The sequence below is a fragment of the Caretta caretta genome, chromosome 10 (assembly GCF_965140235.1).
Source record: "Caretta caretta isolate rCarCar2 chromosome 10, rCarCar1.hap1, whole genome shotgun sequence".
NCBI lineage: Eukaryota > Metazoa > Chordata > Testudines > Cheloniidae > Caretta > Caretta caretta.
Window position 1 is genome coordinate 74,785,893 of NC_134215.1, and position 10,730 is coordinate 74,796,622.

Below are 10,730 nucleotides of genomic sequence, written 5' to 3' on the forward strand. Positions count from 1 at the left end.
CTGGTATTTCTAAACTACCCATAGGTAATTCGGAATGTAGGTATTTTAATCTCTGCTATCCCTACTATGTATCTATTTGTTTTCTTTGGCTTCTGGCACCCAACTGGCAAAAATCCAACCCCAGAGGCAACAACACCAGAGGAGACAATAGGAGACTTAGAGAGAAACACAGACAGTGAGAGACCGATCAAATTAACAATTTTTTTATCTGGTTTCTGCTGGCATCTAGCTGGCACAGACATACACACGCACACAGCAAGCTCACACACAGTGCAACAAGAGGCGAGGCGTTGGGAGTGGAAGGGAAACTGAAATACGATACTGGCAGAGAAATCCCAATAGACTCACTATATTTTTTTCAAGTTTTCTTGTTTTCCCAAACCTAGTTTGCTGGCAGAGATCCACAGCAGAGAAGCACAAAGATAAGAAAAGCTAAATGAGAGAACGAGTGCACTGGTACCAATAGGCTGTGTACATTTAATAGCCACACCTCCACACTCACACTAAAGAGTATTTTGTGTGTGTGTAGTTTGTAATCTTCCTATGGCAGGGTGTCTAGATACAAATCTCAATACAGCCTTAATTTTGTAGTTCCAATAGACACCACCACAGATAAACCTCTACATTTAAAGAATCATTGGAGGTTTTTAAAAACAGGTTAGACAAATACCTGTCAGGGATGATCTAGATCAGGGGGTCTCAAACTTCATTGCATCATGACCCCCTTCTGACAACAAAAATTACTACCTAAGTCCGAGCCTGCCCAAGCCTAGGTGCCTCAGGAGCTGGGGCCAAAGATGAAGCCCAAGGGCTTCAGCCCCAGGCTGGGGACGTGTAACCTGAGTTCCGCCATCCAGGGCTGAATCCCTCTGGCTTTGGCCCCGGGCAGTGTGGCTCGGGCTTCAGCTTCAGTCCCGGGCTCCAGCAAGTCTAACACCAGCCCTGGAGACTCCATTAAAATGGGGTTGCGACCCACTTTGGCAGTTTGAGACAGTTTGAGAACTCCTGGTCCAGATCATATTTAGTCCTGCCTCAGCGCAGGAGACTGGACCAGATGACCTATCAAGTTCCCTTCCAGTCCCTTCCCCTAAGGCCATGTAATTCCATAACTATCCACTGTCGGGGTCTTTTCACCTTTCTCTTAAATACCTGCTGTAGGTCATTGCCAGAGACAGGTTTCTGGACTAGGTGGACCCCTTGTTGGATCCAGTGTGGTTCTATAATTCCTCTGTTTCTAAAAACAGCTCCAAAGTTTTCTGTCTGGAGCACGGGTTTTGGCTCCAATTGTTATAGAAACAAGAGCACACCTGTCTTCAGAATGTAGCCCCTGGAGGCTGAGAAAGGTCACCAGAAACCTTTTGAACCAGTTATAAACCAGACATTTTTCTTCAATAAAAATAGGGAATTATAAGTTGAGAAGAAAGAGACTTGAATGTAGGGAGATCAGCCAGGGTTGTTTCGTGGAAACAGAGGTCTCAGCCAGCACTCCTAAATAATCCGCTGTATGTGCCAGTAGTCAGAGTGGCTTCATGAGACAGACTCTGCTGCTGACCCAGGGGACATCTTTATACAGTTGGTGAGGACCCCAGAGAAAACTCCAGGTCAGGAAACAGTTCTGGAAGCAAGAAAGACAAGAAATCTTTATAAGTACAGAGCATCTGTCTTCTGCAGAAGTAATGGTCCAAACCCCAGCTAAAAGCAAAGAAACAGTGAGTATTCTGGGTAACATCCTAGAATAGTTTTATCTTGACATTAGATGCAGCAATGTAGGTTCTTCATCTTATGGCTGCTTCAGAACATAAGAACATCAGACCAAAGGTCCATCTAGCCCAGTATCCTGTCTTCCGACAGCGGCCAATGCCAGATGCTTCAGAGGGAATGAATGGAACAGGAAAGCTTAGCCCGCTCTATCATGCTCTCCAACACTTGAGTGCCCCTTCCCTAGAAACAAGGCCACTGATTTCAAGCTGGACAACATCTGTGTACTGAAGATGGAGATATTTGCCACTGAGCCTTCTGCATTTTTACCTAACCTATACTGAGTGTTGTAAGTTAGCTCTTAAATAAAGAGAATCCATTCCAAGAAGTGTTGGGAGACAAGGTTATATTTGTGGGAGTTTGCAGTACTATTATTCTGTTTACATTGCATTTATTTATCTGGATTATTTTTTTTACAATGTCTTATCATTGTTAGTCTAAACAAAGTCACTCAGGAAGACTCCCACCTTCTCTGTTTTCAATGTCTAGTTGCATGTGTTTATGGACTTATCTAGTTTGTGAGCAGTGCACCCATTAGTTTAAGTAATCTCGGTTTCTCTGTAAAGTTTCCAGGGAGAGATACTCCTACTTCCCTTTTCTCGTGGTACAAAAATGAGAGAATAATCAATGCAATTGAAAGGTAGCAAATTTGAGTTTGCCTCAAAGCCCATACACACTGCTGGTTTGGCTGGGAATTCTTGATCTTTATCAGATACAGATTACAGAATCTTCAACCGATACGGAATTCTCATAATTTTGGACGTATAATAAACAACTTCCAAGTTAATACCAAGCTTTCCAAAAACAATCAAAGGTACCAGTCCATACTGAAGAGAACAGAATAAACTAATTTTGGAGCATGTAAGCCAAGCCGTTTCTGAGATAGGTTAGGAGACACTTGCAAAATCTAAAAAATGCCTATTTTACAATCTGCCTGACCTAATGGAGGTGTCCCTCCAGTCTTTCTGCATAAAAAAATTACCTCAGGAAACAGAAAAAAAAAAGGTGTATTGAGTTGATTTTGATGAAGTTGGAAAAAGAGGGGGACCTTCAAAACTGGATCTTTAATAAAATGCTAGACATAGATTTAATAGAATAATAATCTCTCTCTCTCTCTAATCAATAGCATTTTCCCACCTCTAGATCTCCTTTATTGTAGGGGTGGAAGCAGTTACCAAAATTTGGCTTCTTACATTGTACAGTATTCTATATTATTATTATTGGACAGTGGGTTTAAAGAAAGATGACAGGTACACAGGCTGAAGTCACAGCACCAGCATCCATGGTTTTTGGAGACCAGGTGAAAGATGGTTGCCAAGGTCGCACACTCAGTCATCAGGTGGTGTATTTAATTTAAAAGGAGTGTTAACCTTGTTTACACAAAATAACACCAATATGCAGAGAAGCAGTAAATCCATTGTCGTTAAACAGCAGGGAGGCTGCATTCTGCTGGCAGTCTGCCCACAAGCAACATGAACTCAGCTGGCACCAGGCAAACTAGACATGTGGGCCTAAACCCAGTCCCAGTAATCCTGGCAGCCTCCACAGAAAATGCTTGTGGTATGCCCTTTCTACCCTCCAGTTGACTCTTTACATTCTTGTCAAATATATTTAGAACAAGAGGTGTCCACTTGAAGGGAAACATTTGTTAATCACTTAAATGCAGGACTTTGGCAGTTCTCCAGGTTTACATTTATAAATATGAAATATCTGTTTCCAGCTAACAAGGAACTCCTGACCCCTCCTCATCCTCAACCCAGCAAACATATATATGTATATGGGGGGTCCACTGGAAATTATGAACAGACTCAGCCTGGATGAAACAGTGTTGGTTGGATGGCTGGTTTTATTTTTTTTCTTGGTGTCAATTTGTTTTCTGCCTTTGTCTCAAAGTGATGTAGATAACAGCACAGAAAGGGGATGATATATCTTTAAGTAATGAACAGATTAAAGTTAAATTCCTGTTGACCGAGACAGTTGTGTTGACATTTCTGTTGTTTACAGGCAGCTGTCTCTATTAATGACACTTTGATAACTCGAGTGAGGTTGCTGTGAGGCAGGGGGCAGACAGAGTCAGCCGGGTTAAAGAATGCCTCTGCTTTAAAACCCAGTCATCCAATTAAACATTAAAGCTGCACTGGTTGGATTGTAGATTGTCAGCCGTGGCACTGTTCGAAAAGGAAAAATTCTGGGCTTCTTTTTTAACGTATACTCAGATTATGTGGCTCAGAGGTCAGCCTGTCCTAGTTCTCTAAAGGACATGGGAAATTCTAAGAGTACTTAAAATAAGCCAGAAAGCAGTAGCTTGCCTCCATCGATATGACATGGGCAAGCCCACGCATAATTGGCTGCTGATGTGTGGAACTGGGACAAGGTGAGGAGGTCAGTCAAAGGGTTTCTGGGGCTGGCCACCCTCTCGTTTTGCTTTTGAAACAAAAAAAGGAAGCAAGAAGGAAAAGATCTGCAAAAGAACTGGGAAACTAGGCTGGATAATGATCCTGTGTCCACACAGTGATGAGCTGGATGATTACAAAGAATTTTTTTGCCACCCTTTTCTCTGTGTTATTATAAAATAAATTGCTTGTAGAATGTTTGGTGTTCTAGGAGTTTTGTTTAGAGTTCTCTCTTAAAACAATATATTTGCCATTAATGATGCCTTTTACTGCAAGTGGCCACGAGTAACGGTGACACTGGCTGACTGAGAAATGATGGAATGCAAAAGGGGGCAACAATAATATTTTCAAATGCAAATATCTGCACATGGAACCAAACCAAAGCCTCCAGCCTAAACACTATTGAACTTTGGAAAATGCCAGGATCTAGATTTGGACCCTAAATTAACTCTTTGCCCCATTTCTAACATGGGCCAAACCAATATCCCAAGGCCCATTACTGCAGTCCTTACTCATGCCAAATTCCCAATGGAGCCAATATGGCCCCAGTTCTACAAGATGCAAAACTTTATGCATTGAAGTCAACAGGACGACTCACATGCTTCAAGTTAAGCACATGCTCAAGCATCTTGCTGAATCAGGGCCCAAAAGAATGTAGGACTATGCATCAGCTGAAATCAGATCTCAATTTCAACCATCTTTTCCCCCCTCAGAGTTTGGTACTGTTCAAGTCCTGAATGGGTTTTGACCCTATCACAAATTAGCATCATATTATTTTAATAGATTAATAGATTACAAGGCAGAAGGGACCATTGTGATCACCTAGTCTGATCTCATATATAACACAGCCCCAATAATTCCCGGGGTCGATCTTTTAGAAGAAAAATCCAGTCTTGGTTTACAAATTGTCAGTGATGGAGAATCCACTACAGCTCTTGATAAGTTGATCCAATGGTTAATTACTCTTACTGTTAAAAATTTACTCCTTATTTCCATTCTGAATTTGTATAGCTTCAACTTCTAGTCACTGGATCATGTTAGATCTTTCTCTGCTAGACTGAAGAGACAATTATTAAATATTTGTTCCCCATATAGGTACTTGCAAACTCTAACCAAGTCATCGCTTAACCTTCTTTTTGTCAAGCTAAATAGTTTGAGCTCTTTGCATGTACCATTATAAAGCGTGTTTTCTAGTCCCTTCATCATTCTTGTGGCTCTTCTTTGAACTCTCTCCAATTTATCAACATCCTTCTTGAATTGTGGACAACAGAACTGGACAAAATATTCCAGCAACAGTCACACCATTGCCATATACACAGGTAAAATAATCTCATTACTCCTACTCAAGATTTTCCTGTTTATGCATTCAAGAATTGCATTCTCTAGCTTGTACACAGCATTGCCCCAGGAGCTCATGTTCATCTGATTATTCGCCATAACCCCCAAATCTTTTTCAGAGTCAGTGCTTCCCAGGATAGAGTCCCCATTGTGTAAATGTGGCCTATACGCTTTGTTCCTAGGGGTATACATTTACATTCAGATCTTGTTTTATTGTGATTTCCAGCACAGCAGAGGAATGGTTAAATTTTAAACACTTCTCCTTCCCATTTTTTAACAAAGACAAAATTTAAGGCCTCTGAAGTGTGTGATAATGCCTCTTTAATTCCACATCAAATTCTGCATGCTTATTAATTATAAACATTCATAGAAATCAGTGGGTTCATTTTTGAATTGATGAAGTCACTTTAATGGGCTTCAAACTTCAAATAAAGGTACCGTAAAGGAAGTGTTTCCTTTTGTCACTAAAAAAATCATTGCTTTTATAATAGAAGCACATTTCACACAGCAAGAGCATTTACAGTAAACACAAGTTAATTTAAATGGGTATCCATTAAGTGGAATGTACCTTGCAAAGAAAGCTGAGTTCATTTTATTAAGTTTCTATCCAAGATGGAATCTTTTCAAAGTTATGAGAGTCACTTGATTTGATATTTTTGTCATGAAACATGCCTTTGGAAATTAGAGGAATCTAGTTGTGTTCCAGACATACCTTGAAATACTAATGATGCTTGGTAGTTAGAAATGTGTGTGTGTGTGTGTGCAACCACTCACAACTACCTTAAGCTTAATTAAGTAGAAACAGAGGAGAAATAGTCACTACCAGGTCAAGCTATGATTTCATCAAATTTTACCAAACAAATAGTATTGGATCTGGTCATAACTTGGACAGGAGACCCCCCCCCCAAGTATGGTTGCTGCAAGAAATGACTTTGTTGGTGATTCAGTGGGAATCTGTGTTATACCAATGCCCCTGTGTATCTGGAGTTACTAAATTTCAGATTAGACATTAAACCAGAGCTCTGACTTCTGGCCATTTAAAAATACCATAATTTGTTTCACTCACAAGAGCAAGGATTATAACTGAGGCCTTAACTTTGTCATTATTTTTTGTGTATCTAAACATTCCCCATGTAGATTCAGCCATAGAGGTGTTTTTCTACTGTGGACTAACATCACTAGCAAAGAATGGCCAACACCAATGGCTGCATTTCAGTTGTGGGTGAAGAACTCTCCACAATCTGTAAACTGCTTTGGATCCTTTAGGATGAAAGGTTCATTAACAATTGGAAGTTAATAACAGTGTATTAATCACAGTTGTATCTTTTTTATGACATCTACATAATGTATTCCACATTGTTTCCCCCCCCCCCATTCTTCACGTGCATTCATAGCTGCTCCTTAGTTTACAATAAATATTGTTACTTTTCTACCTTTTCGAGTAGAGCTGGTTGGGAATTTTCTGTTTTAATTATTTTCAAATGGAAAATGCAGTTTCTACCAAATCAAAAATTTTCATGGGAAAATTTTGATTTTGGGAAAAAAAAGGAGGGGGGGATTTCTCATTGGAAATAGCAAAATTATATATTTTATTTCAGGTTGGTTCAACCTGAATCAGAATATTTTGGTTTGTTGAAATGACCCAAAATGGAGATGCAGTTCAGACAGGGAGCCTGGCCCATCGAAGAGAATGGAGAACTACAACTCCCATAAGGCAATGTGCACATGATACCAAAAAGTAGTTTCATGTTGAAGTAATAACTCAAACCAATTTTTTTTGGTCATTTCAACTAACCAAAATGAAAAATTTTGATTTGGGGAATGTTGAAATGTTTCATTTTGATTGAAAATCTTGAAATGAAGTGTTTCAGCATTTCTGACTCTTTTTTTTTTTTTTTTTTTAATTTCTATTCTTTGGCAAATTTCAAAATTCCAACTAAATCAGGATGAAAACAAATTTCGAAATGTCAGAATTTCCCATGAAATGGAAATTCCATTTCCTACTTTTTAGTCTTTTGGGGCTCAACTCTACAAAATTTCTACTAACTTCAATGACAGGAAAATTGTGCTGTCCTCTTTCTGTTTATTCCTGTATATTTCAGGCATACTTTAGTCTGTGAAACTCCTTAGCTCATAGTTCCGATCACTATGGTGCATACAATCGCTCTTTCTGAATTTTACTGTCTCATAATCATAGACTGACTGCTTTTGGGGAAGGTAGAAGTTGTCATCCATAAGAAGCTAGCTAAAGGAAGCGGTGTTTGCTGTGTTCTTAGTCATTAATCTCAGTTGTATTTTGTTCCTAAGTAATAAGTTATGGCAATAGGCTTGCAGAGGGAGACCTCCCTGAAATTTAGAATACTAGAAAATTAAAAGTTAAAAACCAAAAACACAGAATTCATGGAGTCATAGAATTTAAGGTCATAAAGGACCATTATGATCATCTTGTCTGATCTCCTGTTTAACACAATTTCACCCTGTAATTCCTGCTTCGAGCTTATGGTTTCTGGTTGACCTGGAGCATATATTTTGAAAGATTTACACCCTGAGTTGAAGACTTCAAATGATGGAGAATCCACCACATCCCTCGGTAAGATGTTCCAATAGGTGATTACCCTCACTGTTAAAAATCTGGGACTATTTCTCATCTGAATTTGTCTAGCTTCAGCTTCCAGCCGTTGGAGCTTGTTATTCCTTTGTCTGCTAGATTAAAGCCATCTACTCTCAGAAATGAACTCCCCACCAGGTACTTATAGACTGTGATCAAGTCATCTCTTAACTTTCTCAAGGATAAACTAAATTGATGGAGCTTCTTTAGTTTCTCAATGTAAAGCAGGTTTCCAGACCTTAACTCATTCTTGTAGATCTTTTCTGAACCCTTTCTAGTTTTTCAATATCCTTTTGAAAGGAATTGGACATGATTTTCCTGTAATGGTCTCTCAAATGCTTATAATAATACTGCTCTGGCATCAGGGGGATGAATAAATTCCTTATCCCATACAATTAATCAATATTTGTCTATGTTCATTTTACTTGCTGGTACTGTATATCTAACTATATGGACATGAACATGATAGTTGCATTCAAAGTTTAAACTACAGAAGTGTTATTATTTAGAAAAGAGTCCAATGGAGCTACATTGATTTACACCAGCTGATGAACTGAACTACTGTTTGGGATTGGCATCTTTCCTGCCATGAGCCCCTCAATAACATCATCCATTCCTCTAATGAACATTTTATTTCCAGAAAAGGGGGGGGGGGCGGGAATGAACTCCCTGAAAAAACTCAGATATTCAAAGTCATTTTTTAAGGCTTGGAAAACTTGCAAATTGAAATCAAGCCAGAATAGCTGGACATTCAGACTTTTTACTAATTAGATTGTTTTTCATTTTAGTTGCTCAATCCCAGACAACTAATTTATTCTACCCTCGATACCAAAGGCAGCATTTAACAACTTGAATGTCCAATTGAAATAAAGCAGGCAGGATGTTACTGTTTAAGCTTAAATGCCAGTTCTGAAGGAACAGGCAATTTTCTAAATTATTAGCAGAAAGTGATGCTACGGCAAAACTTTTGAGCTATTATTCTCTGAATTAAAAAAAAGAGAGGCAGCTTGATTTGCTTAAGAAAGGAAAGAAACATAGACTTATATATTGCAGAGACGCATCAAAATAAATGATGAAAAAGACCTATTAGGTCATGTGGTCCATTTTCCTGCCAATGTAGGCTCACTCTCCAAACTGTATTTCTCAGCATTTTATCCAGTCTAGTGTTAAGTGACCTGAGAGACTTCCATCACCTCTGTTGGCAGTATAGTTCATAATCTAATGGATCACATCATTAGGAATTTTTCCCTTTTGTTCAGCCTCCGTTTAAAGCTTTGCTTCACTTTATCCAGTTACTCCTACTGCCTTGTACCACCAAAGGCTTAGAGTTAACTGGGTTGTGCACGGTCACAGACCAAGTCAAAATATATATATATATATATATTAAAGAGCCTCTGCGTTCGGTCAGCCACTGGAGGAATGGCAATGGCAAAAGTGAGTATGAAACCAATTAGCCACTTCAAGGGAGTTTCACTGTATGTTTCCTACAGGATGTTACTAACAGCACTGTGGTAATGCAGTTGCGTGTGACAATGGCAGGTTCACTGTGGTTGAGTTGTGTACATTTCTAGGGCAAATCTCCTGTTGATTTCAAAAGGGATTTTATGCCTAATAGGAGTGAAGAATAAACTAAAGATAATACAAGATGATACCAGACTGTGGATTTCCAGATTCTGACATCCTAGTGTTCTATGGGTCACCTTCTTCAGATCTCTTGGGTGGGTGTCTTTGCTGTTGGGCTGCGTGATAAACAATAATGACTGTCTACTCTCAGAATCCTTACATGTTTCCACTCCTACTCTTTCATCCAGGAGTGAAAAATAGCTCTACTTTCATCATCACTGAATCTGGTGTGTTGCCTTACAAAATATTTTTGACCTACCCAGTAGTTTTACTTTTGCACCTTTACAGTGAGATCTAATCCAGATGTTCTCTTGTGGGGCATACACATCACCTCATATATTCTCCGTAAGAAGAGCCGCACTGACACACTGCCTGTCCGTAACTAAGGGAGCTTCGCTCCAGGAATACATTCAGTTCATAATGAATCATCTCCAAAGGTAGAATAAAAAAACCACCAAACGTTATGGGCACACGAAGTGTGAACTGATGGCAATGATGAAGTTAAATCTTTCCGCTGTAAGCAGTGTCTTGTAAATTATGTGGCTCAACTATAAACCCACATTTTGGAGTTTAGGCTTGCAGTTACCATTTGTCCTCTAAATTCTAGCTTATTAGAACACGGGAGGTCAATGTGTATATCAAATTGTATTGTTTCCAAATACGTCTGGAATGTGAACACAAATATTTTGTAAATATTAGGGCAGTGAATATGCTCTTAAGGTCAATGCTGCTTTAAAATAATTTTGTATTAAGACTCATTCATTGAGCTATCAGTTCATTGACCCATGCAGCTATTAAGCTGAAATTTGATAATGGACTTTGGCCAGTCATTTAAATTTCATTGGTTACTGTCGTTTGACCAGTATTGAACCTAATGTAAGTGGGGGAATAGTCCCGCTCTTGTGGGGAACTTTCCTGGCTTCTGCACTACCCTGGTGAAGTGGGCTAGTGAAAGGATCTGAGTCCTCGCTCCCACTTCCTTTTCCCAGTGGCCTCCCTGTCCTTGAGGA